At 45.3% G+C, this 27,357-nt stretch overlaps 1 protein-coding gene across 13 annotated transcripts in view; it reads right to left on the bottom strand.

Moving 5' to 3' along the window:
• The window catches only part of SATB1 (SATB homeobox 1), a 1,317,576-nt gene that overhangs the window by 939,457 nt on the left and 350,762 nt on the right, over positions 1-27,357 (bottom strand). For 9 of the 13 annotated variants that reach the window (XM_078664013.1, XM_078664001.1, XM_078664003.1 and 6 more), the window contains one exon: positions 23,147-23,208. The exons of the other annotated variants lie outside the window; for them this stretch is intronic. The gene's annotated coding sequence lies outside the window, so the exon portion shown is untranslated. The remainder of the gene's footprint in view (positions 1-23,146; positions 23,209-27,357) is intronic. 13 annotated transcript variants of the gene reach the window in all.

Genomic DNA, 27,357 nt, shown 5'->3' with positions numbered 1-27,357 from the left:
ATTGCAGACTTTTCATGAGGAGATTCCTGATGAGATGATTGAAGAGGAAATTCCTGATGAGGACATGTTACTAGTTCTTTCAAATTATGAAAATTCAGAAGAATAAATTTATACTTAGAAATCAAAAATTGTTTGAGACATTATTCATTTTTATTTTTAATTTATGAGGTTGTAGCGAAGTGATTGTAGTATAAAATGAGACTTATAGTATAGAGTGCAACATTTTTATGTTACATGGTAAGTTTACTCATATTTACTTCTCTTCTCCCACTATATTATCTTCAATGTATATTTGACATCTCTTCTTCATCTCCGGCCTCGACCGGTAGTGTGGGAGAGATAACGGGGTATATTATCAAGGGGGTTTATCTCCGCTTTTTTGGCTTTAAAAGCCAAGAAATCGGAGATAAAATTATCTCCGTATTACCTAGCTGTCGCTAACACCAGTTACCGACCGCTAGTAGGAGATAGCGACCATCTTGGGCTCCACTTTGCATGTCAGTGATATTTATCACTAATGACATGCAAAGTGGGCATGCCAAGATGTTAGCGACTGGAAACAGTCGCTAACATCGCTATCTCCTATTACCAACTTTTGGAGATATTCGCGCTAAGCGCGAATATCTCCAAAAGCTAACACCTGCCCTGAGCAGTTCTTAGCCATGTTATCCAATGGGAGGTGGATAACATGGCTAAGAGCATTAGCTCGGTAATGCATGAATATCGCTGACTTTTTAGCGATATTCATGCATTGCGGCCGTTTTTTATCGCATTTGCGATAAACCTTGATAATAGCAAGGTTTATCTGCGATAATTTCTGACGATGCTTAGCGGTAAAATATTCGTTGCTAAGCATCGTTAGCGATAAATATCGGTTAACTTTGGTAATATGCACCAACGTCTGTTAACGTTCGATTCGAAGGAAATGAGGAAGTGTTGAAAAACATTGTCTGCGCCATCTTGCCTTTTTTCAAATGCCACACTTTTGTCGTGCACGGCAGCCATTTTAGATGCCTTGACCAGACCCACTCTCTGCACGCTGTCGATCCGTAGCATGGCTCCCCACCCTCGCAAGCATCTTCCCCAGGCACTGGTCACCCCCGCTCTCTGTCTTATGCATGGGCAATAAACCTCCCCCCATCTGCGCTGCTCTTCCCTGAGAATCACACTCTGTGCCCGCCCGACACCTCCCTTTCGCCCTATTCACTACCGCACCCTCTGACACTCCTCTTCCTCTGTGTCCGATTGTCCAGGCCGGTCCCAGGCTATCAGCTAGCCCTGCAGATGTAGTTTATGGCCCCAGCTGTAAAGAATCACCCCTCTTCAAAGGAGTTATAGTAGATCAAGGCCCACACCCGATGAGATCCGTCACACCACACGCGTTCCTACTATCTGAAAACCATCCTGTATTGTGATTGGGGAGGGGACCGAGCCTGAAGCGGAAGATTCCAGGGATGACTCTTTGTACATCAAAGTTTTTACAATTATGTGTCACATTAAAAATATATAGCACTCCAACAAAGTAGTAGGAATATAAAACTTTAATAACTTATAAATACCTCTGCACAGAACGGCCTGCGGAGGATTGAAGGAGGCGACTCAGTCCCACTGCTCTTACCGCCAGTACCAGGCTCAGGATTAACGGCCTACGACTTGCCGGACCCGCTGCGCGGGTCCCGCTGCAGTGAAGAACACTCTGCGAGGGTCTCAGGGGGAGCCCAAAAATCCATCAGCCACCTTGGTCATCCGGCAGGGCTGCGAGCAGGCGAGCAGGGACTCCATTGCCCAGGAGTCCCTGCGTGCAACACCTGTGGCCGCTCTCCCTGCCGGCAACGCCCCCTGACAGCGGCTCAAAACTGCAGCACTTCCCGTGCTGAATCGGGAAACCTTTGCACAGAACGGCCTGCGGAGGATTGAAGGAGGCGACTCAGTCCCACTGCTCTTACCGCCAGTACCAGGCTCAGGATTAACGGCCTACGACTTGCCGGACCCGCTGCGCGGGTCCCGCTGCGGTGAAGAACACTCTGCGAGGGTCTCAGGGGGAGCCCAAAAATCCATCAGCCACCTTGGTCATCCGGCAGGGCTGCGAGCAGGCGAGCAGGGACTCCATTGCCCAGGAGTCCCTGCGTGCAACACCTGTGGCCGCTCTCCCTGCCGGCAACGCCCATTGCCCTATTTTAATTTAAGAAGCAGCGCCTCCGCTGCGCGGGAGCGCGCGGGAGCGAAGACTGGGGGCGAAGACCGGGCTAAGAGCGGTGAGGTTCCGTGACGATTTTACTCGTGTTTGTAACATTGTCGTAAATACATAATTTTGGTATCAGTGAACCGCAAATAATCCATTTAGTATATCCTGGTGTTTTCGCTATGCTACGAGCAAGAGCACTCCTGTTACAAACACATTTCTGTTCTACCCATGGCATCCATCTTAGAACACAGAAGCCATTTTGTATTCCTTGCCCTCACATAGTCAATGGACACGCAATGACCTCTTTTTCATTTAAGGACACGTAGGCTTTAGCCGGCGATTCACCTTGCTAGTGACACGTGCACCTTAGGCCAGCAACGCTGTAGCAGCATGACTCGGCAAGAACTGCCTCCCCAGCCTGAGGCCAGTCCTGCTATACTGGTTCTTGTGTTCGTTGGCCTGATCATGATTAGGCGGCCGAAGCTGGTAACCGTGCCCATTTACGACCCACAAACATCTCTTATCCTGTCTTTCTATCTTCTGCACCTGGCTCTGCTCCTTTCCTTCTGGGCCTTTAGTAGGGGGAGGTAACAAAATTTACGATGAGGCGGTCCGGGTCTTGAATGAGAAATTGACATGGGATTATGATGGAATAGTGGGAACCCCTCATTCGTAATGTTTTGACATCAGATACTGTTGACGATTCCTGTGCAACGCCAAATATTTATTGTTTAAGACACGAATGTTTAGAACTGTGGTAACATGTAAAGAATTTGCCCCGAGCAGAATATTTAGTATATAAGGAACAACCCTCTTTGTACAAATTGAACAGGCTCCTAGACACTGCCCGTGTGCAGTTTCTGTGACTTCTGTGTCCCTGCAGTAATAAACCTTTGGTCTTTGACGCCACCATCGAGAAGCCCGTGTTTCTGTTTGTTTGTGCACCGAGACAGGTTGAACTCCGGGGTCTTCGGGTGTTTTCCCTGACACCTCTGGACGGAACCAAAAAGTCCAGAACTCCAATTGGCGCCCAACGTGGGGCGACGTCATTCGGTACCGGTCCAAAAGCCTGAAGAGTTCGAGGAGCTTCGTGGGAAGATTTCAGAGGGAGGCGCCCCACTTCATCGATCCCGGCATATCGCAAAAGTGGCCCCGACGTTCTCTTCCACGAGGGTTCCCGTTCAGACGGCTGCAGTGGTCCGTTGCCTTGACCGTCGCCCTGTCTTGGACCCGAGGTGCAGTCCTCAGTACGGCGAGACGTGACGGGTTTCTCCTTGGTGACGTCTTCAGTGCCTCAGTTAAGTATTTTGTGAGGGTTGCTCCTGTTGGGATAATCCTTTTAGTTCTCAGTTCAGTTCAGTTCTGTAAGATTATCACGATAATCATTCTGTTCAGTTCAGGTATCGATACATTTGTCAGTTCTGGTAGGCCTAAGTTTTTGGTTCGAGTGCGCATTTTTTTCTGTTTGTGTCTCGTTTGTTTTGTGTTCCGGATTATAAAATGGTAAGTCGGAAAAATTGTATGTTGTCTTGTTTCAGTTGCAACAGTGATTCCCAGTTGGAGGACTCGTGTTTGGTTCCTCCGATTGGAACTCCCCTTTATGATCTATATTGCAAATTTGGTGTGGGCCCTATCTCTTATAACGAGGTATGGATCCGCTTCACAGAGAAAGATGGTGTCCTTAGTTGGCCACTACATGGTAGTTTTGAACCTGAAGTTCTCGATAATCTAGAAAGAAGGTTGTTTAAGAAGAAAGCCCGGCCGGCAATGTTTGATTCTTTCCGTTATTGGCGAAAAGAATCTAAACAGAGAGAAATTAAAAAGTTGAAGAAAGAACAGAAAGAGCAAGAGTTGACAGTAGAACAGTCTGCTAGGCAGCTGCAACTCAACGAGTCTGAAAAAGCGATGGAGGTGGCCAATAGAGAGCGTAATTTAGCGATAGACAAGTGCTATCCTGCTTTGCCATCGAGTACAGCTAAGATAGTAGAGGACCCTGAAAAGGATCCCCTGTTGTCTTACTTGTTACGATCACCCCCACCGTATGCACAGGGTGCTACGGCTCCACCTATACCGAATGTTCAATTACCGGTTGCTGGACAACTTGGTGTTCCCGCTCCCCTGAATCAACTTCCTGTACCTCCTGTGGTCAATATTAATGTTCCTTCGACAACCCCTCTTCCAGGGTTGCCGGCTTCTTTACCTATGCCTGTGTCGCTCACACCTGCTAGTTCACAAGCTATTTTTCCTGCTACTCCTACTGTTCCTAATCTATCTGTTCCAACTGCTACTCTATTTACTGCTTCTGCTAATATTATGACTCCGCTTTCTGTTCGTCGGAGAATCACTGATTCTGTCTCCAATATTCTATCTCCCTTCTATAAAACTCTGATTAAGACTCCTACCTCTGACTCTGTGCAGAGGCGTAGTCAGCTTCCCAGTACTGAAGAGCGAGGAATATTAAATTCGACTGCTCTTAGATGGGTTTCAAAAGTTGGAAGATATAATGTACAAGATGTATTAGATACATTTATGCAATGGAATGAACCGACACAACGATATGTGTTCGATGAAATATGTTTCCTTCTACGTGAGGAATTGGAAGAGGATGACCCTGAATTAAATCTAGGAGAATTAATTAATGTTCAGAAAGAGTTTGCTGCAGGTATGATAGTTGGACAAAATATAAAAGAAGCGATGGAACTGGTTCTAAGTTATAGGACCGACTCATCCCTTCGTTCACCGAGAGAGTTAGGGAAACGTAGTACGAAACAAAATCGTCAATACCCAATGAGAGAGGTTCCACCAATTTGGCGTGAAGCTGTGCAAGCTAATGCAAACCTTGGTATTGCAGCCGCTCCGGCCCAATTCCAGAGAGTATGGATACATATTCCATGGAAGCGAGCTGAAGTATTAGCAGTGAAACAGGCCTTGCCAGATCCGCGTAAAAATCCTGCAGGGTACTACAAAGAGTTGGCTCAAACAGTTGACGCTTGTGTATTGAATCTTGCTGACATAGATCTGCTATTTGGTAATGTAGTACCGCAACCAATTTGGGCTAAAATTTGTAAAGAGAACCATCCAGTTGCCCTAGGTGGTGACTGGGCAGCTATAATTGCAGCGGATGGTCAACAAATAGGTGGTTCTAAACCTGAACCCTTAATTGCTAATTTGCCTGGTAGGATAATCGATTTAATGAAAACTTTGATGCCAGCATTGCGCGTTAACTGGGACAAATTGTCCGCGTGCAAACAGAAGAAAGACGAAAGCGTCTCCGACTTTTTCACAAGATTCGAGGAGACTTTCGTGGATCATAGTGGTCAGGATATGAGCACAGAAGGAGGCCAGAGATTATTTGTTGATAAATTTGTGCACAATCTGTTGCCAGAACTTAGTGGTAAATTAAAGAATTCTGAAAGTGCGTGGGCTGTCTCTACGACTGCGCAAATACTTGCGACTGCCCAGTACTATGAAAATAGGGATAAAGAAGAGAAGGAAAAATCAGATAAAAAGACGAAAGATTTAAAAACTAAAGTACTTTTACAGCAAGCTTATCCGCCTCGCACGAATCAGACTAATATGCAGCAAGGGTCATATCAAAGAACGGATTATAATTTTCAAAGGCCACAATACCAATGGAATCAATGTGCTTATTGCAAAGTGGAAGGTCATTACAAAAATGAGTGTCCAGTTCGGGCACAAAATAATGCTGCGGCAGCTCAGAGAGGTCGTGGTAGTTCCATGCAAAACTCTAGAGGTCGAGGACGAGGTGCTATGCCTCCGCAGACGAGTGATCGCCCTTCTAATTATTTCGACCAGCGAAATGGACAATCTGCCCAACAGAATAGGTCTCCACAGTATCATGTTGAAGACTATTATGAAGCTAGTGAGGAAGTTCAGCAAAGTGAGTACTAGGACAGCCATGGACAAAGAGAGGGAGTAGTATCAGTTCCAGTAGATCAGAGTGGGCCTTATGTCGCAGTAGCAACATCAGGTATAGTCGAACAGTTTCTGTTGGATACTGGTGCAGCAAAAAGTTCTATCATACATGCGAAACTCCCTGGCGCACCTTTGTCTGGCTCAACAAACGTTTCAGTAGGTTTTTCGGGCGCCCCTGTTCATAACCCTGTTTCTGGTCCTTTGTCTATTTCTGTTGGACCCCGTCAATTGAAAGCACCCCTGATTTTGACGACAGGTTGTAACGAAAATCTGCTTGGTTTAGACTTGTTAAAACGCCTGTACGCGACATTGTACTGTTCTCCAGCAGGAGTACAGCTTACGTTGGGTAAAAGAATAATCTCTCCGATGTACTTATCGATGGATGCGCTCCCACCAGAGCTGCGTTCACTCCCTGACACTCTTTGGGCGACTGGTCCTAATGATGTAGGTCTATTGGAAATTCCACCCTATGTAATAACTTTGAAAGCAAATGTCAAACTTCCACGAATTCCACAATACAGAATCTCTAGTGAAGGTGAGCGTGCGCTCCTACTGATAGTGCATGATCTGATTGAGAAAGACGTTATAGAAGAAACTAGAGGTAATGTCTGTAATAGTCCTGTACTGCCTATTTTGAAACGAACTGACCCTACAAAACCTCCAGTATATAGGTTTGTAATTGATCTCAGAGAGGTTAATAAAATTGTGATTCCACAGTTTCCTGTGGTTCCAGACATTACTGCGTTGTTAACGTTGATTCCTGCTACAGCAGCATGGTTTTCGGTTGTCGACTTGAAAAATGCCTTTTTCAGCATTCCGATAGCCGAAGAAAGCAGAGATATCTTCGGTTTCTCTCTAGGAGGACGAAGCTTCAGGTTTAAACGCGCTCCACAAGGCTATTGTGAAAGCCCATCCATTTACAGTCAAGCATTAAAAGGCCAGTTAGATTCCTTCGTACTTCCTCCTGGTTCTGCTTTAGTACAATATGTCGATGATCTTCTAGTGGCTGCTGATGACAAGGAAACTTGCAAAACAGCTACGATTTCTTTATTGCATCATTTGTCAAATTTGAACCATAAGGTGTCACCTTCAAAAATACAATACTGCTGCCAAGAAGTGACCTACCTAGGTCATCTCTTGTCAAAGGAGGGAAGGAAGTTGACCCCAGAGAGAATAAAAGCAATTACACAGATGAATGTTCCTAGCACGCAGAGAGAAGTACGTGCCTTTTTAGGTATTACCTCATATTGTAGGCAATGGATCCCAAATTTTTCTCTTTTAGCAAAACCATTGGTAGCCTTGACTGGGAAAAATGTTCCGAGTCCGGTACCATGGTCTGCAGAATGTCAGCAGAGTTTTTCTGAGTTACGAAATGCACTGTGTTCAGCACCTGTATTGGGTACACCCGACTACAGTAAGCCATTCACGCTCTATGTCCACGAGAGAGAAGGTTGTGCATTAAGTGTGTTGACGCAGAAATTTGGTGATAAACAACGCCCTTTTGCGTATTTTTCATCAACATTAGATCCAGTAGCTAGAGCGTTGCCTAGTTGCTTGAGAGCTACAGCCGCAGCTGCAGCCTCCATTCGACAATCTGCTGGTTTAGTAATGAACAACATGCTAGTAGTTATGGTTCCTCATGCGGTGGATACACTCATGAACCGAACCAAGACGCAACACCTTACCAGTGCTAGACTATCAGGTTATGAACTGACACTGTTAGCTAGTCATATTCAGATCAAAAGATGCAATGTATTGAATCCAGCAACATTGTTGCCGACTAGCCAAGAGTCGAGTGATTCCGAACCACACGACTGTTATTTCAAAACTGAGGAAGAAACAAAAGGACGAATTGATCTAAAAGACACTCCGTTATCAGATCCAGATGGCACGCTGTATGTTGATGGGTCTTGCTTCAAATTGGAGAATGGTGATGTGACTGCTGCCTATGCAGTAACGACTTTGAGGACGATTGTGGAGACTGCGAGAGGGAGTCAGAATTCTGCCCAGGCTGCAGAATTGATCGCGCTAACAAGAGCGTGCGTTTTAGCTAAGGGAAAGAGAGTGAATGTGTTCACAGATAGTCAGTACGCGTTCGGCGTGGCCCATAGTTTTGGCCGTTTGTGGAAAGAGAGAGGTTTCATTACGTCCCATGGGACTAAGATTCAACATGGTCAGCTAGTTAATGACTTGTTGGAATCTCTAACCTTGCCGACTGAAGTTGCGATTGTGAAATGCAGTGCTCATAAAGCAATCACGGATGATGTTGGTCGTGGGAATGCTTTTGCTGATGAGACTGCAAAACAGACAGCTAGAAATATGATGAGTAGAATGTATGTTGCAACGTCTGCAAGATGGATTTCTGAGTCTGGAATGTGTGAAGACACAGTGGAAAGCGTGAAAGAAATTCAGAAAGAGGCGACTGAGGAGGAAAAACTTGCATGGAGAGAGAGCACGGGTAAATTGGACTCGAGTGGATGTTGGATTGACTTGTCGGAACAACAGCGTTGGATGTTGCCTGATGCGTATGTGCTTGCAGTAGTGACGATGGCACATGGAACAGCACACATCAGTTCAAAAGGGATTTGTAAGATGTTGGCTCCGGTCTGGAAGAATGATGGGATTAGTAAGTGTGCAGAGAGAGTGGTGAGAAATTGTATGGTATGCTTGATGCATAATCCTGGCAAGGGAATCCCCACACCTGCAGGTCACTTCGCTCCTCCTTCCTGCCCCTTTGAAGTGATTCAGCTAGACTTCATTCCCATGGATCGTTGTAATAACCTGAAATACGTCCTAGTGGTAGTTTGTGCTTTCTCCAGATGGATCGAAGCATACCCGCTAAAGGACAATACTGCCTTATCCACTGCCAAAATTCTTCTTAAAGAATACTTCCCCAGATACGGAATGCCACGGATTGTATGGTCAGATAACGGAAGTGAGTTCGTAGGGAAAGTTATGCAGAGTGTGTGTGCCGGCCTAGGGATTAGACAGAAGTTTCATAGTGCGAATCATCCTCAGTCCGCGGGTTTAGTCGAGGGTTACAATGGCACCCTTAAACTGAAACTTGCTAAGATACAAGCGTCCACGGGTTTGTCCTGGCCAGACGCATTGCCTTTGGCTTTGCTATCAACAAGAGCAACTGTACATTCTAGAGTAGGGCTTAGTCCTTATGAAATAGTTTTCGGTCGTCCTGCAAATGTTTGGGGGGTACCTAGACCAAAAGAATTCAAGCAGCTGGAATACCCAATGTTAATTGATTACCTTTTCGACTTGACTGCTAAATTGAGTCTTATTCACCAACAGGTTTTCGATGCATTGCCAAAGCCACCGGAGAGTCCAGGCCATCAGCTGAAACCGGGTGATCAGGTGGTCATTAGAAATTTTGCAAGAACGAAAAATCTTCAGCCCAGATTCATTGGCCCTTTCCAAGTCCTACTAGCAACGAGAACTGCTATTCGTGTGGCCGGAAGGAAGAACTGGATCCATACGACACATGTCAAACGTGTGCCTCTGCCACTTCCTTACGACAACTGGGTAAAGAAAGGAATCGGTGCCTCTGAAACGGAACAAGTCCCCAGGTTCATACCTTTCAGCGATGCAGAACTGATCACTGATTCACCAAATTCTGACTCCCCTCTTGAAACTGCTCTTTTGAACCCTGAACATTTGTCATCCACACTCAACGAACATTTGCCATCTGCACCAAAAGAACATTTGTCATCTGAAAACGTGAACATTGCAACGTCGGCTGAAGATACACTGTTTCCAAATCAGACAGCTCCTGCAAAACTGAGATACAACTTACGTTCTCGCAATATGGACAAATAAAGCAGGAAACTGCCTATTTTCAGATTTGAATTTTCTATACATTGCCTCCAGCCAGGAAGTTTGCTAATACTTTGTATTGTTTCTTTTTGTTTTAAAATTGCCTTGCCGTCTGGGTAGCCGTAGGGTCGTGGCTGTGTGCCTAGTTGAATCTGCGGGGGTCAGACACAAGGTCGATCTTTCTGTTAGTTCTGGGAACTCCCAGGGCTGATAGAGGCATTTTCATCTACGTACACATCATCAGTGGTCGCGAACGGTCGTAGAAGATGGAGCTTCCTGAGCTGCAACGAGAAAATGTAATTCATGTTCGCAGAAATAGACTGTACAGAATACTTCACAGCAAATGCTTTCTAATGCAATGTGCAGTTACATTTTAAATTGTTTTGATAACGTTGGTGGGTGGAATCGTCTTTGGTGTACATTTGATTTTTATGCCAGTAACTACAGTACCTCCCCTTGATCCTACTACTTCTACGGTTTCTTCTATGCATTCTTTTCACTCATTTCCTGAACACGAACAAGCTCGACGCTCAGAATTTATTAACAATACATTTGTACAGCTCTTGCATCAACACCAACTGGTAGTTAATACTACAGACTGCTGGGTGTGTGGCCTGATACCTCACACTATGGATAAAGGCATTCCCTATCTAGTCTTGCCTTTTAGCTACAATGGATCATTTCAGGCCTTTCAGACCATTTTTTCATATGCCCTTGAGACCTATCCTCCGCGTCCACCACGGTCCACTAAATACAACTCAGCCAACAAAGCTTTAGTCCAGGGAATTATTGACATGATTAAAGACGTCAATAATACTCCATCTTACCCTAGAGATGAATTACGGGTGTATTTGAGTTGGAACTCTACAGAGTATCGCCTTAGTTTGGGAGAAAGCAAGCGTAAAAGCTCCACTTCAGTTTGGGTCGTGCCTCACCGAGGTCAGGTCTGTTTACAAGGAAATGGGAGAAATCTGAGAGCTCAGCTAGGGAGGAGTGAGTGCGTTGAGACTTACGTATTTCCGTCTAACTCCTCCCCTGCCTTTCTGACTGCTAGGGGTACCTACTTCATCTGTCAGGACAGAGCATATACATGGCTGCCTGCTGACTTTTCAGGTTCATGTTATATTGCTCGATTGTTACCTCCGACATACACTGCTTCTTCAGATTATCACAAGACCAGAGTAGCAAGAGGTGTCTTCAGCAAGGAAGATACCGCTGGTCAAGAAGCTGGAGACTTTTTCAAAGGTTTCCTTCCGTTTTGGGGGCCTATGGCCAATAGTAGAAATCTACGTCAACTAACACGGGTAGTTGAATCTACTATTACAGAAACTGCTGGTGCCCTTAGTAACTTAACAGCTGAGCTTCAGGCGGATCGTCTCATGACGTTGCAGAACCGAATGGTTCTAGACGTAATACTTGCAGATCGAGGTGGGGTATGCAGAATGATCCAATCGAGCTGCTGTGTCTTTATTCCAAATAATGCTCCAACAGTCTATGAAGCGATCTCTAAGCTACACAAGATTTCCGACTCTATACACGAAGATAAGGGAAACTGGTCCTTCATGGAGTGGTTTTGGACTCTGGTATCAGCGTGGGGATGGAAGGTTCTGATGGTCATTGGTGTCATCCTAGTATTTCTGTTCTCGTGCTGTCTTATTATCCAATGTGGTCCCGCTCTGTGTAGTCTCTGTGCTGCAACCTGTTTCAGAAAACCACCTGCATTAGGAGAAAAGGCACGAGACAGGATGATGATACAACAACATGTCACTGACCTAATGAGCATAGAATTAGACTCTGACTCTGATATAGACTGAGTAATTGCCTATGTAAGGGCAAAAGGAGGGTCTGAGGTTCCGTGACGATTTTACTCGTGTTTGTAACATTGTCGTAAATACATAATTTTGGTATCAGTGAACCGCAAATAATCCATTTAGTATATCCTGGTGTTTTCGCTATGCTACGAGCAAGAGCACTCCTGTTACAAACACATTTCTGTTCTACCCATGGCATCCATCTTAGAACACAGAAGCCATTTTGTATTCCTTGCCCTCACATAGTCAATGGACACGCAATGACCTCTTTTTCATTTAAGGACACGTAGGCTTTAGCCGGCGATTCACCTTGCTAGTGACACGTGCACCTTAGGCCAGCAACGCTGTAGCAGCATGACTCGGCAAGAACTGCCTCCCCAGCCTGAGGCCAGTCCTGCTATACTGGTTCTTGTGTTCGTTGGCCTGATCATGATTAGGCGGCCGAAGCTGGTAACCGTGCCCATTTACGACCCACAAACATCTCTTATCCTGTCTTTCTATCTTCTGCACCTGGCTCTGCTCCTTTCCTTCTGGGCCTTTAGTAGGGGGAGGTAACAAAATTTACGATGAGGCGGTCCGGGTCTTGAATGAGAAATTGACATGGGATTATGATGGAATAGTGGGAACCCCTCATTCGTAATGTTTTGACATCAGATACTGTTGACGATTCCTGTGCAACGCCAAATATTTATTGTTTAAGACACGAATGTTTAGAACTGTGGTAACATGTAAAGAATTTGCCCCGAGCAGAATATTTAGTATATAAGGAACAACCCTCTTTGTACAAATTGAACAGGCTCCTAGACACTGCCCGTGTGCAGTTTCTGTGACTTCTGTGTCCCTGCAGTAATAAACCTTTGGTCTTTGACGCCACCATCGAGAAGCCCGTGTTTCTGTTTGTTTGTGCACCGAGACAGGTTGAACTCCGGGGTCTTCGGGTGTTTTCCCTGACACCTCTGGACGGAACCAAAAAGTCCAGAACTCCAGCGGGCCGTTTGAGGCCGTTCGAGGTCTTAGAGGGCTGGGCTGGGCCACGTCCCTTGGCTGCACCTTTGCTACCTCCTTCACTAGCGGTGAGCGTGTATTCTGCTAATTGTGGCTTATTTTCACCTTGTCCACTATGTGTACACGCGTAACACGCAGCAACACTGCTAGGGGGGCCAGTAAATCTAATGGGACTTTGGATGACTTTTTAACAAAGACTAATTTGGCTATAGATGCCGAAATTACAAAAATGCAACATAGGGTTTCCCTGGAGTTGGATGCTGCTCGGAAATTGTCCCTAACCATTGCTTCCTCGAAGAAATCTTCATTAGGCAAATTTGCCTCTGCACTCACCCCAGAGCGTACAGTAGGCCCTCGCTCCTTGCTCACACAGGCAGATATACATCACCGCCCATCTTTGTCACCATGTGATCAAGTAGAGGATCTTTCACCAAACCCCCCGGAGGAGGAAGTGCCACCCAATTGTGTAGCCGGTGTTAGGCCGCAAGAAATAAGTAAGACGCCTAGGGCGGTTACGAAGGATAACAAAAATGTTTAAAAAATGGCACTGCGGCAAAAGAAAAACCTGGCTAGATCTGCATTTGCCCGTAAAAAGGCAAAAATTGCGAGAGCCCAGTTTTTTAATTGCCGCCGACAATTGGGTGCACCTGTTCCTGAGGCAGCAAGTGATAAACCCCTCACAGATAACTCCTATATAGATCTGCATGCAAGTGTCACTAACCATGTTCTGGTGGGAAATGGGGGGGTTGAACAGGTTGAATGCCTATCTGGCTTAAGCAAAGATGGCTCAAGGGAGGGAAGATTGAGTGAGGACGGGAGGGACAAGAGGGGCGATGAGGAATTCGTACAAACGGTTTGGGATACTCTTAAGAAGTTACTTACCCCCCTGGAACTCAAACTTTCCAGAATGGAAAATCATCTGCTTGAGATGGATAGGACTATTGTTACACTGGCCAGCCTTAGTCTCAAGCAGATGGAAGCAAGATTTTCACAGGGAGAGGCACCCCCACAACCGTTAGAAGTAGGAGCATCTGATCCTCCCTCCCTAGGGCCCAAACCTGTACCTATACCTAAACCCCGCACTCAAATCGGGAATATTATCATCCCCACCCCAAAAGCTAGGTCTGGCCCTGCTAAAGATGTTCCAGCGCTAGTCAAACCTAAGCACACTGTCTCTCGTGCTGGGGCTGACTCATATTCCCAGCAGACCACTGTATGTCCTAAACCTGTGCCCCTAGCTGATCTGCAATCCAACTTGCAAACCCTTAATACCCAGCCACCTCCTGCTCCTGATCCAAACAGACCCAACTTCCGTGGGGGCTATATCGACTTACCACCGGAAGCTACTCCTTATGTTATAGTTTTGGCCGGTGTACCTATCCTTGGCCCATTAGCGAAAGAGGACCATTGGTCCCTCAAGAACAAAGTAATACACTGGCTCGAAACAAATAGACAGCTCCCTAACCACCAGAGAAGCCATGTACTCATGGTGCGCAGAGTACCATGGGTTGGACCGAGCCACAAATCTATCTTGGGTGACTGCATTGTGGTGACTTTTGCTGATCCCCACACTGCACGCCACCTCTCCTCATGGGTCCCTAGCAAAGACGATCATACTGTTGTAGTCAGACCCCTCACTTTTTTTTACCCCCCTAGGAATCAGCATAGGATGGGTGGGGCATGGACAACGGTACAAAAGTCTGGGAATAGGGGTTTTAGAATTGGGGGACCCAGTCACAGTGCTTGGTGGCAGGGTGCTCCGACATCTAATATGTTTGGTTGCCTTGAGGAGGTCGACTGACTCGGGGTGGCGACTCCAATAAGGAAGATGGTAGACCCTAACATGAACTCCACAAAAGGAACTAGTGTAGCCTGTTTCACGTTACCAGTTGTACAACAGATAACACCTGTTAATGCCACTATCCCCCCCCTGACTGAGGTCGCGATCTCAGTTTCACCAGTAACTTGTAACACCAATAATCCTGTAACCTGCAACATTAATAATTCTGTAAATGAAATCAAAATAGCTTCATGGAATATAGCGGGGCTTCGGGGCCGCCTTGAGGATGATGATTGGGTAGATTATATCTTATCCCATGATATCATCCTCTTCCAGGAAACCTGGTCAGTTGCCCCATTGTTCAGATCTGGCTACCTAAACTTCTATAAACCAGCTGTACAGGGAATGAAGGGCAGGGCTTCGGGTGGTCTTACCATATGGCTAAGGAAAAACTTGGGTTTCACTGTTAAAGAATTAGAGGGGACGAATCCAGACCTTCTTTGCATATCCTTAAGCAAAGAGAACTGCACGGATCTAATCATTATCAATATCTATGCTAGAGGCTGTCAGGGTGGTCGGAAACAACCTATCATTAATGATCTGGAAGATCTTTTAAATGAGCACAAAAACGACCAGCTCACAATAGTAGCTGGTGACTTGAACTGCTCATTTGAACCGATCTTAAACCTTGCCGAGGATGTCTGCTTAGAAGAAGATCTCATTTGGAAGATCCCCCCGTTATCAATTATTAAGGGCGTTAAGGGAACAGAGGCTGCCCTTAACTGGTTTGGGTTCTGCCTAGAATGGGGCCTCCGTGCAGTCAATGGTCGTAGCATTTCTGATAAGGAGGGAAAGCCAACTTTTGATAATGGGTCCTGCACTAGTCGTATTGATTACATATTAATCAATATCGAAGCTTGGGCTTCAGTAACAGACATGACTATTGACACCAGGCCGGAGAGTGATCATAATCCTCTCTCATTATCACTTATGGTCCCAGGACTAGGGCCCCCTCAGGTGGAATCAGATTGTCTCACATCTGACCTCACCTTATGTGACAACAGAAGGCGGGTCAAATGGTCCAGAGTGACAGCTGACCATGAGCTTGTTAATCAGATTGAAGAATTGGTCCTACAAACCAAAGATAAAATGATAGCACCCTCCGCCATTGACATGCCCAATTCCCGCAATGTTGACCTCCACGAGGCATGCTTTGCGGCCATCAAGGAACTACTTACTAGGCCGTGCCGTAAAAAGAAGGCAATTCAACCGAAGGGCTGGTATAACAAAAAATGTAGAGAATCCCATGGCACCCTTATTGCAGCTGTCAAATCTAGAAACACACTTGATATTAGGGCAGCAAGGCAGGTATATAAACGTACCATCTGGGAGGCAAAAAGAGACTGGGACGACTCATATTGGTTAGACCTCCTCCATGCATGTGAGAATTCCAACCAAACTAAGTTCTGGGAGATAGTTAGGCGGGGCAGGGGTACGGACACACTATCTCCTGAAAACCATGTCTCTGCAGCAGATTGGGTTAAATTTTTCTCTGCCCAATTCATTAACCTAAATGCCCCTCAATTGGCAGAAAGTCCCTTATCAGGGTCCATATCAGCCTCATATGGGGATAAACTTATCTTTAGTAGATCGGACACAGAGCATGCACTAGGCTCGATTCAGTCTGGGAAAGCACCTGGCATTGATGCCATCCCAGCTGACCTTTTTAAATTGAACTTAGATCTGTGGGTCCCCTACATAACTATTCTAGCAAACTCTATTACAGCCGGGGAAAGGATACCTCAGTCCTGGAAAGGGGCTGAGATCATTCCGGTCTTTAAGAAAGGGGATCGATCTTCACCTAAAAACTATCGTCCTATTAGCTTGATCGACACCATGCAGAAAGTGGTCTCACGAATGGCCCTTGCTAGAATCCAGGGGTGGATGGAGCAAAACAACATACTCTCCCCCATGCAGGCAGGGTGTAGATCAGGCACCAGTACCCTTGATCAGGTGTTTCGTCTGACCATGATCTATTGGAAGGTAGTCCTTCTGGGCGGTGGTATCATTTACGCTGCTTTTGTCGACCTTCGGTCGGCGTTCGACCTGGTTCCCAGAGCTAAACTCTGGGATGCCTTGAGAGATATGGAACTTCCTCCTGAGCTATTAGATCTGGTCAGGCGCCTTCATGAGGACAACTTTGCACGTGTAAGATGGGGCAATCAGGGTCAGGTGACCACTAGCTTCCCTGTCGAACGAGGTGTCCGGCAGGGTTGTGTGCTGGCCCCTACCTTGTTTCTCCTGTTTATTAACCGGGTAGTTGCATTTTTTAAAGACACTAATACTGATGCACCTATCCTGGGGGGGTCAAAGTATCCCATGTTAATATTCGCTGATGACACCCTGCTCCTTTCAAGGACTCGAAGCGGCCTACAGGCTGCTTTAAATAGATTTTCTGAATTTTGTGCCACAAACGACCTCCAGATCAATGCTGATAAGACTAAATTTATGATTTTTAACAAAAATAAACCCATCTCCAGTTCATTTACATTAGAGGGTGTCCCAATAGAACAGGTTAAAGTCATGTCTTATTTGGGCGTGACCTTGGACCATCAATTAACCTGGAAACCCCAGCTAGAGGTGCTAACTCTTAAATTTGTCCGCCTCACAGGATGTCTGTTAAAGGAGCAGAAAAAAACCCTGACAAAACGCATCGCACCGGTGCTAAAGATATATGAGGCCAAGGTGAATGCTGCTACCCTTTATGGTGCGGATATTTGGGGACACAAAGGGTTGCCGGCTCTTATTAGTGCTCAGAATAGGTTTCTTAGGAATCTAGTGGGGCTCCCCCAATCTTCCCCCATAACACCATTGCTCTTAGATTTGGGTTGTAGACCTCTGGACGAGATGGCTCAATATCGCCTTATAGCTCTTTGGCGCCGCCTCTGGACGAGCCAAGAGCTTAGCTTGTTTGCCCAAGAACTAGGTGAGGTTAGGGCTCTATGGGGTGCACAGAAGATTCCTTGGCTACGGGAGGTTAAACGAATATTATACTCTATGGGCCTCCCAGAGCTATGGTTGCACCCAGAAAGCTCTATCTTCCCATCGAAAGTGGAACTTAGAGACCTGTACTGGGCTGATAAAAAATCTGCTTTGATCACACTTTCCTCTGTCACCAACCTAACAGGTCAGTTTTTAATGCATAAGATATCCCCATTTCTCGAACCTTATTGGGACTTGATAGGCAAAACACTTGATCGCAAATTGTACCACCAGTTCCGAGTGGGAACTTTGCCTATCAAATCTTTTACAGCAAAGTGGGCAAAAAACCAAAGTAACAAATGCCCCTTTTGTCCCGATCAGGTAGAAAGTCTAGGCCATATATTCTTTGCATGTCCTGTGTACAGATCACCTAGACTTAAATGGTTGAAGCCAGTTTGCGAAACACTCAACTGTAGGAGTAGTCAGGCAGCCCTGCTTAAATTAAGAGATTTACGCACTACAAAATCAGTGATTTGCATTGCGAAATTTTTGGGCTGGCTGTGGCTCATTCGCGTCAAGAAACTGTAAATTGTCCTTTTTATTTGTTTTAATGTTACCAAACTGTTATATCCAAGTCATTTCCCTTTTATCTGCTGATGTATTGGGGGATTTAATGCACAATTTTACCAAATTTGGGAAATGTTTATATATACATGTACTTGGTTGTCTTTTATGAATTTTATTCGAAAATAAAGACTTATTGAATGAATGAATATATACAACAAAACAAAAACAGTAAAAACATTTAAACATTTTTAGGGAAAAAGAAGGAACAATGGTCAGTAACGGTCGGTTGTGCGAATAGTCCCAAGGCAGCACAACGTCCAGATTTCTGGACGGCACCCAGGTGATGTTGCCTGGGTGCCGCACTGATTTGGGTATCCGGCGTGGGGCGTCCCGGGGGGTGGGTCGTCAGTAGCGGTCTGTTGTGCGAATAGTTCCAAGGCAGCAGAACGCGCTGAAATCTGGATGGCACCAAGGTGATGTCCAGTAAGTTGCCGCCCACCAAATAACGGCGTGGGGCGCCGCGGGGGGGGGAGGCAGTCCAAAGTTCCGTTAAAAGGGCAAAGGAAAGGATCGGTGGTTTGAACCATCAGTCAAAAAGGGGAGGGGGTGCAACAATTTTTCCTACCGGGTCACACTGTGCTTTCACCGGAACTGAGGTCTGCAGGATTCTAGTCATTCAAACTGAGGCTGGCGCCAGCATGGGAGCGCCGACGTCCCGCGGCTACAGTTTCGTCACTCCACGGGCGATCATGGCAGTCATTCCCCATCGGGGGTGTCTGCGGGGGTCGGGGACTCCCGCGGCTCCTCTAGAATTTTCAAGGTCGTGGAGGACTATGGTGGTGGAGTCAACCAGTGACCGGGCCATTTCTTTATGCTGGGCCCGCTCTTGCCAGGTCGAGCGCCATTTTGAGAGTTCGGTAGCTACCGGCGATCGCGGGGTCAAATGAGCGGACGGGCTCCACCCTGCCGGGCGAGACGTTGCAGCATCGCCACAGTGGAAGAACCCTTTTCCGGGCGCCTGGAGCGCTGAGGGTGCAGCTGGGAAGCCTCCACCTGGGGAGGCGGGAGAGGCCTGTTCGCACCGTCTCTCCCACCCAGTGCACCCCACGGCGTCTCGCTTGACATTTGTTATGGCTGGACCAGGCGATGAGGACGAGGGGGAGGGGGTCGGAGGCATGTGCAAGACATCCCCCCCCAGTGTTGTCGCAGCCATTATAAAAGAAAGAAGAAATGTCCCGTCCGTCTTTGGGCCGGACCTCCGGTGGATGGCGGCCGGACGCCCTTTGCTCTGGCCCCATGAACGGGTTCCTTGGCTCATCCGGTGGGGCAGGCCTTGGCGTGTGGTGCCTCTCCTGGGCCTTTCGTGCAGTGGCCTCTCCACTCCCAGGCCCTCCATGGATGCTGGCCCAGACTGGGAGAGAGAGGGTCTAACCTGCAATTCTCCAGGGTTACCGCCACCGCGGCCGGATCCCGTCGGCCTCGGCCTATGGTTGATGGTGGCCGGACTGGGAGAGAGAGGGGAGGGTCGAGGACACAGACATTCCCCCCCTTGCAACTCTCCAGGGTGGTCGTAGCAATCCCCCTGGACGGGTGCCATTGGCCTCGGCCTTTCCTCCGGCTACACCCTACGTGATGATCTTCTGCCGACGGTTGGCAGCAGGACCCACCTTATATGTGTTGCTTCCGGCTGGGCGTAGCCGGAAACCTGTTGCACTTTGGAAGTTTCCAGAATGGGGCGGATGTCCCAGTTTGCCGTTATTTGGCCGTGGCAGGCGGTGGGACAGACACGTTTTGGGGCAGTGAGGGGCGATGAAGCCTCGTTGCCTTGTGGCCGTTGCAATGTCACACTTGGTTTCTCTTACTGTTTTCAGGTTTCTTATTACGGGCTTACTTCTAACGTTTCTTGTTTCTAGGACAATAATAGGTTTTATCATTACGTATTGTTATCGTTTCTTTGTTTGTTATTTAATAAAAAGTTCATCAGTGGCCTACTGATTTTCATTTTCCTATTCCTTTCTTTCCAGGTTGTTTCATGCTAAAGTTTCTGTTAACAGGATACAATGATCACTTCGTTATTATTGCATATGTCCTTTTCACTAGGGGTGCTCTCTGGTCGGGCCAGATGACCTATCTCTAGTAAATGGTCCGGGTGAAACAGGTGCATCAATCAGTGGGGAGTAGATAGGCATGACAGATTACAACGGGGGAGAAAGGTCGGCATTACCTACCCTTTCAGTACTTGCAAAGATTTTCCTACGTTTATTTGCAAACAGGGAATACCTCCAAAAAGAACCAATTCCCAAACAGTCAATGTTCGGGCAAAAAATCAATCAATGAGGAACGAAATAGGCACGACGTGTTAAAGGTTTGCGTTACCTACCCTTCACTATCTGCAAAGGGAGAGAGAATATTCCTATTCTTCCTCGTTTGCAGGCAGAGAAGATCCTTAAGAGAACCAACTTCGAACAATTGAATGCTCGATTCAAACAATCAACAAGGGGTACTGTGAACACAAATGAACGCCGCTTATGTACATACACATTGCTATTTTGAACAGGTTGTTCCTAATGTTTCTATTTTAGCGAGGTCAAAAAGAGATCCCATTAGTGGCCTACTGATTTTGCTTGATTCCTTTTGTTTTTTTACACGATTTTTCGCTATCTGCAAAGACTAAACAGAGTATTGCGACTCTGTGCTTGTTTGTAAATAGAGAATGAACCAAAGAGAACCAATTCTAAAACAGTAAATGCTTGGATAACAATCAATCAAATGGAGAGAGAAGCAGGCACGACGGATTACAACGGGGGCAAAGGCCTGCGTTAACTACCCTTCACTATCTGCAAAGAGAGAGTACTCCTAATAGAAATGAGGGGGGGGCAGCATTGAAAGCAGATATATCAGTGCATAAACACGAAAATGTTTTTTCTTACCACGTACTTGACAATCGACAGCTTATGATATTTGCTATTAAAAAACCATTGAAATTCACTGAAAAAACCATAGGTTATAGACCATATATAGTTAGGAATTAGCATTTACAAAACCTTGAAAATTCACTGAAAAAACCATAGGTTATAGACCATATATAGTTAGGAATTAGCATTTAAAAAACCTTATTTTACTCACACAAAACCATTGAAATTCCATATATAGTTAGTTGTACTAACTATATATCGCGCACCCGCAGTCCACTGCTGATCATGTCACATATTACATCATTCATGACATGGTCAGTGACATCACTGATGACATCACTGATGACATCTCAAATGACATCACTGATGACATCACTGATGACATCTCAAATGACATCACTGATGACATCACTGATGACATCTCAAATGACATCACTGATGACATCACTGATGACATCACTGATGACATCTCATTTGACATTACTGATCACATCACTGATGACATCATTCATGTGATAATACGATGAACCTCTTCAGACTCTACTATAACCTTAGATACACTCAGTGTAAACAGACACTCATAGACTGTCACTCATCCATGGAGTTACTCAGACACTTAGTCAGTCATGCAAAGAATCAATCACACCTCCATTTCCTCAACTATACAGTTATACACACCTTACTTATTCAAACATATACTAAAACATATTTACTCACTTATACAATCCTGGATACAAGTTCACAATGATCCATACAGCCACTCACACATTCACTGGCTCTTATGTTATGCACAGTTATTTATATATGTCAACTCTCACATGTACTGTATTTTACATATATACTTACTTTGACATGTAGCACTGAGATATCCATTCACTCACCAATACACTCATGCACACAGTCAACTGCCCATACAGCTGTTTCCACATGCACTTTTGAACCCATACATCTAGTCAATCAACTGCTCACACATCTATGCAGAGAGTCATACACCTCCCAGCCACCCACACACACACTCAGTCTCCCATACAAATGCTTGGGCAACCAATCAATAACCCATATAGTTAATCATATAGCTACTGATCAACACATGCAGCAGTTTACAGAACAACAGACATAATGATGCACAAATTAAGACAGTTTAGTCACTAACCCATGCACTCAGTGAGACACATTTAATCAGTCACTCATACAGTTAGTCATGCCCCTACTAAATCCTTCATCAAGACACTTATACATCCACTCATTCTTCAATATGTAAGACATATTTTAACTTTACAGAATTATACAGTCACTGGATGTAGTCATCAGTGATGTCATCAGTGATGTCATTTGAGATGTCATCAGTGATGTCATTTGAGATGTCATCAGTGATGTCATCAGTGATGTCATTTGAGATGTCATCAGTGATGTCACTGACCATGTCATGAATGATGTAATATGTGACATGATCAGCAGTGGACTGCGGGTGTGCGATATATAGTTAGTACAACTAACTATATATGGAATTTCAATGGTTTTGTGTGAGTAAAATAAGGTTTTTTAAATACTAATTCCTAACTATATATGGTCTATAACCTATGGTTTTTTCAGTGAATATATATATATATATATATATATATATATATATATATATATATATATATATATATTTTTTTTTTTTTTCAAGAAGCGAGAAAGGCAAAAAGAAAGGACCAGTTGCCCCGACTGCGGTCCCATTTTTAGACAAATATCAGGTCTTGAAAGAGACACGACAACGCACCACAACCCAAACGCCACAGAGACCCCAACAAAAAAGAGGAAAACAAGGCGGGGTAGGAGGTCAGGGGGAAATACGCAGGCGGCACAACCGATGGTAACTCGCAGCAAGGGTGGGAGAGGAAGATGGTAAAGGACGAACAAACCATAATAAACCTCTCTGAGAGAAAATTAACTGCCCACGAAGAGAATGTCTTGAAAAGAGGACTTTCTTTTTGTCCCACTGCAAAATTCGATCCAGTGCAAACGAGAATAGACATTTTTAAATTTGTGAGGAAGTTAAAATTACAGAAAATATTTGCCTCGAAAAACCCATCTGGAATGGAGATACCTCCTGAATCAACTGGGGCTACCAGTAACACTCTCAAGAACAATGACTTACCACTCCTCATGACAACACACGAACTGGCAGAAGCAGGGGACCTTCCTGGCTCAATAGAGGTACTGCAAAGAGAGGAGATTGTACAAGTCAGAGATCCAAGCAATCTAAAGCGTAAATCTAGATTCTTACCACATGCCACACACGACGCGAAAGACGTCTTCAATGATGCCATCCTCCAGGATTTGGAAAAGATGACCAACAAAAACCTGGAACTTAATAAAAAGAACTCTAACATCTCTCGGCTGGAATGGGAAGCAGTGAAATCATTAAAGGAGGACACGACAATTGAGATTAAACCCTCAGATAAAGGGGGGAACATTGTGATCTTCAGTAAGACTAAATACAAACAAGAAGCCCTGCGACAACTTCAGGATAAGAACTGTTATACTATCATTAACAGAAAAGACTTTGTGAAGTGCACAACTGACTATCATAGCTTACTGGAGGGGTGGAGGGATGAGGGAATGCTGAATAAAAGCGAATATGAGTATTTGCATTGTGAACATCCAATAATTCCCACATTTTACCACCTGCCGAAGGTGCACAAAGACACTAAAAATCCACCGGGGAGACCCATTGTCTCCTCGATAGGAAGTCTTCTGGAAAACACTTCCAGGTTTATAGACACCTACCTGGCCCCCTTCGTAAGAGACCTGCCTTCTTATGTAAGGGACACCCAAAATTTAATAAGGTTGATTGACCGCATCGAGTGGGAGCCAGATATGCTCATGATTACCCTTGATGTCGCCAATCTATACACATGTATTGACCATCAGGATGGTGTCTCTGCAATGAAATGGTTCCTTGGTATGAAGGACATCAAATACCACCCACACAACTGTATGCTCTTGCAGATGGCGGAGTTTTGCCTTAACAATAACATCTTTTTATTTGCAGAAAACATGTACAGACAGACCAGGGGGACCGCCATGGGCACGTGCTTCGCCCCCAGCTACGCGAACTTGTTCGTGGGCTGGTGGGAGAAGCACGTGGCCTGTGGGGGGGGGACAACAAAAATGGCTGGACCACATTATGATCTGGGCAAGATATATAGATGATGTGTTTGTCGTCTGGCGAGGCGACAGATCCTCGGCTGAGGAGTATGTTGCGGCGCTGAATGACAATCATCTCAACTTGAGATTTACTAGTACTATCAGCGACACATCTGTATATTATCTTGACCTAGAGGTCTTCGTAAGAGGAAGCTCTTTACACACAAAATTATACCGGAAACCCACAGCGGGCAATACCGTATTGCATGCGGGAAGCCATCATCCGAGGAGTATGATAAGAAACATCCCCTTTGGGGAATTACTCCGCCTAAAGAGAAATTGTTCTGATCTGAAAGATTTCTCACAGGCCAGGGATGAAGCTGTGTGTAGATTTCAAGACAGAGGGTACTCGAGAGCATCACTAACAAGTGCAGTAAATAGAGCTGACCTCCTTGAAAGAAAAGATCTAATGAAAACTAAAGTCAAGGAGGTGGAAACGGAGGGAACAACCAGAATGATAACCACTTACAATATGAGATTTAGTGAGTTGGTAACAATATTCAACAGGAACTGGTATGTCCTGAAAACAGATCCGTGATGAGGAAGATGCTACCCCCCAGACCTTCTGTAACTTATAGACGATGCAAGTCTCTAAGTGACCATCTGACCAACAGTCACTTTGTAGACTCCCCTAAAACCTCAAATAAAAAATCTATATGTGGCTTCTATCCTTGCATGCACTGCAAGGCGTGCAAGTATAGTAAAAAATGGACCAAGTACGATGGAAGAGCTAATGATCCACGCCCATGAGAACGACCACAAAATTACTCAACTGTAACTCAGAGTATGTGATCTATTGCCTGGAATGCCCGTGCTTCAAGAGATACATCGGGAGTACGATCAACCCGGCAAAAAAGCGTATCCTGGAGCACATGCGTGCCATAACCAACAGGGACAAAAATTACCCCGTGGCGCGCCACTGTGAATCGCACCACAATAGCAATAGGGACCTATTGTCTTTCTTTCTCATTGACCAACTAGATAGAAAGGAACGTGGAGGCGACAAAGTACGATCTTTGAGAGCATTGGAATCCAGGTATATTATTGACCTCCAAAGTATGCAACCGAGAGGTTTAAACAACAATGAGTAACTATGGGTGCACTTGGATTAAGTCTACCCATAAAGGGCAGAAAAAAGAAAAAGATGCTTGGCCAGTAAGAATGATGGATGCCACGAGAAACCTCCGATAATGTAAAACAAAGAAACCCGGAGGATAGGGGGGAATGATGGAAACGTGGAGACATGCATGGTCACTATGTTTTATATTCTCTCTCTTTTCTAAAAGACATGTAAATTGTAAATAATACGGTTATAGGGAAATAATTGCCCATACAGGGCGAAACAGCGAAACAGGGATCAGTGTAAAAAATATTAATGCCCATACAGGGCAAGAGAACATAATCGCATAATCACATGCACACATTAAGGGACAAAGTAACGGGGATGGTGTACAACATCGGTAAATAAAATGCTTGACATTTTGTTTTACATAAATATTGTTAAAATGTGTAAATACGAAAATATACACATGATTAAATTTCAAAGGGGATGGATACGGTAATTACACACATTTTCTCCCTCCCGTTGTCCCCATGAGAAAATGTATATATGCGATTAATCAAATTGTTGAATTGCTATTTTTAGTCATTCTAATGTTTTTAATTGCACGAGCACTTTAAATACACCATTTTCCCCGCCCTGTGAAATTTTTATCAATAATATGCAATGTATTGTCATTTATTGTAAGATGGCCGCTGCTTAAGGCTAAATAACTTTTTAGTCCTCTTTCTATGCTGAGGGGAAGGTGGGGATATAATGGTGTTTCTCACTTTAATTTGGTTGACACTGACGAAGCCCGAGTGGTGAAACGCGTTTGTCAAGGGGGCAGGGGGTCTGCCAAATAAAACTTGCACTTGGATGAGAGACTTTTGAGTGCCGTCATTTTTCGTTAAGACAAACGATTTGTAAGGATTATATATATATATATATATATATATATATATATATATATATATATATATATATGCAGAAAATGATCTCTTCACAACGAAGTAATCGGAGGGACACAACAGGGGATTCAGGAAAAGGCGTTTATTTCAGCAATGGCATGACGTGTTTCGGCGAGTATGCCTTTATCAAATGCCATTGCAGACACAGTCTTTCTCTTCACACTGCAGTAAAATGGACCATATCGTTCTCCCATTGGTGGCAGTCCAGGTGGGGCTTGTTTGGAAGTCCAATTAGTACTATAGCCCACATCGGTGAACTACAGCTCCCAGCAGACATCTGTTGCCGACTAGGGAAGTGCTTGGAATCATCCCCATGTATCCCTTATATATACATATATATATATATATATTCATGTAAATCTCCTTCGCAAAAAAGAGCAGAAACCCATGTGGAGGATTAAAAAGCGCACTTTAATAAGAAAAAGTCTTTGGCGAATGCATTTCGGCAATGTTAGCCTTCGCCAGCGCCCCTCTCCAACCTCTTCTTGTGCTGTGGCGTAGGCAACCCTGCTTCGAAGTAGATGTAAAGAACCTTGCTCCGCCCCCTGATGTCATGGAGCACACCTGTGTGGTCCTGTGAAGCCGGACCCCAAGTCCCAGAATGCCTCTGTATGGTGCAAGCCAGGTAGGAAAATGCTCGACGGGGTGACACTGCCGGAGTGGAAATCGAACGCAGGCACAGTCGTGAAGCCAGTTGGGAGGTAAGGCAATTTCAAAGTCCAGTGCCCCCTCGAGTCCCCCACATATGAACGCAGCAACCTCTCCGCCTGGAAACTATGCACGGGGGTTGACTCAGTGGTCCTGGTCACCCAATTGGAAATATAAATACCTCCAAACCGCTGTATATCCAGGCGTCCTGGCGGGTACAAGACGTATGTGTAACCACATCCAATGTTCAAGCGCTCGGCAGAGCAAACCAGACTGTCCTGACCTCTTGTGCTGCGGGGTCTTCTGTAATGCGCGCTGGCAGTCGCATAAAAATGTTCATGTAAATCTCCTTCGCAAAAAAGAGCAGAAACCCATGTGGAGGATTAAAAAGCGCACTTTAATAAGAAAAAGTCTTTGGCGAATGCATTTCGGCAATGTTAGCCTTCGTCAGCGCCCCTCTCCGACCTCTTCTTGTGCTGTGGCGTAGGCAACCCTGCTTCG

The sequence above is a fragment of the Lissotriton helveticus genome, chromosome 10, assembly GCF_964261635.1.
Source record: "Lissotriton helveticus chromosome 10, aLisHel1.1, whole genome shotgun sequence".
In the NCBI taxonomy this organism is placed as follows: domain Eukaryota; kingdom Metazoa; phylum Chordata; class Amphibia; order Caudata; family Salamandridae; genus Lissotriton; species Lissotriton helveticus.
Note: the sequence above shows the minus strand (reverse complement) of the source record. Positions and strands in the feature narration are given on the sequence as shown.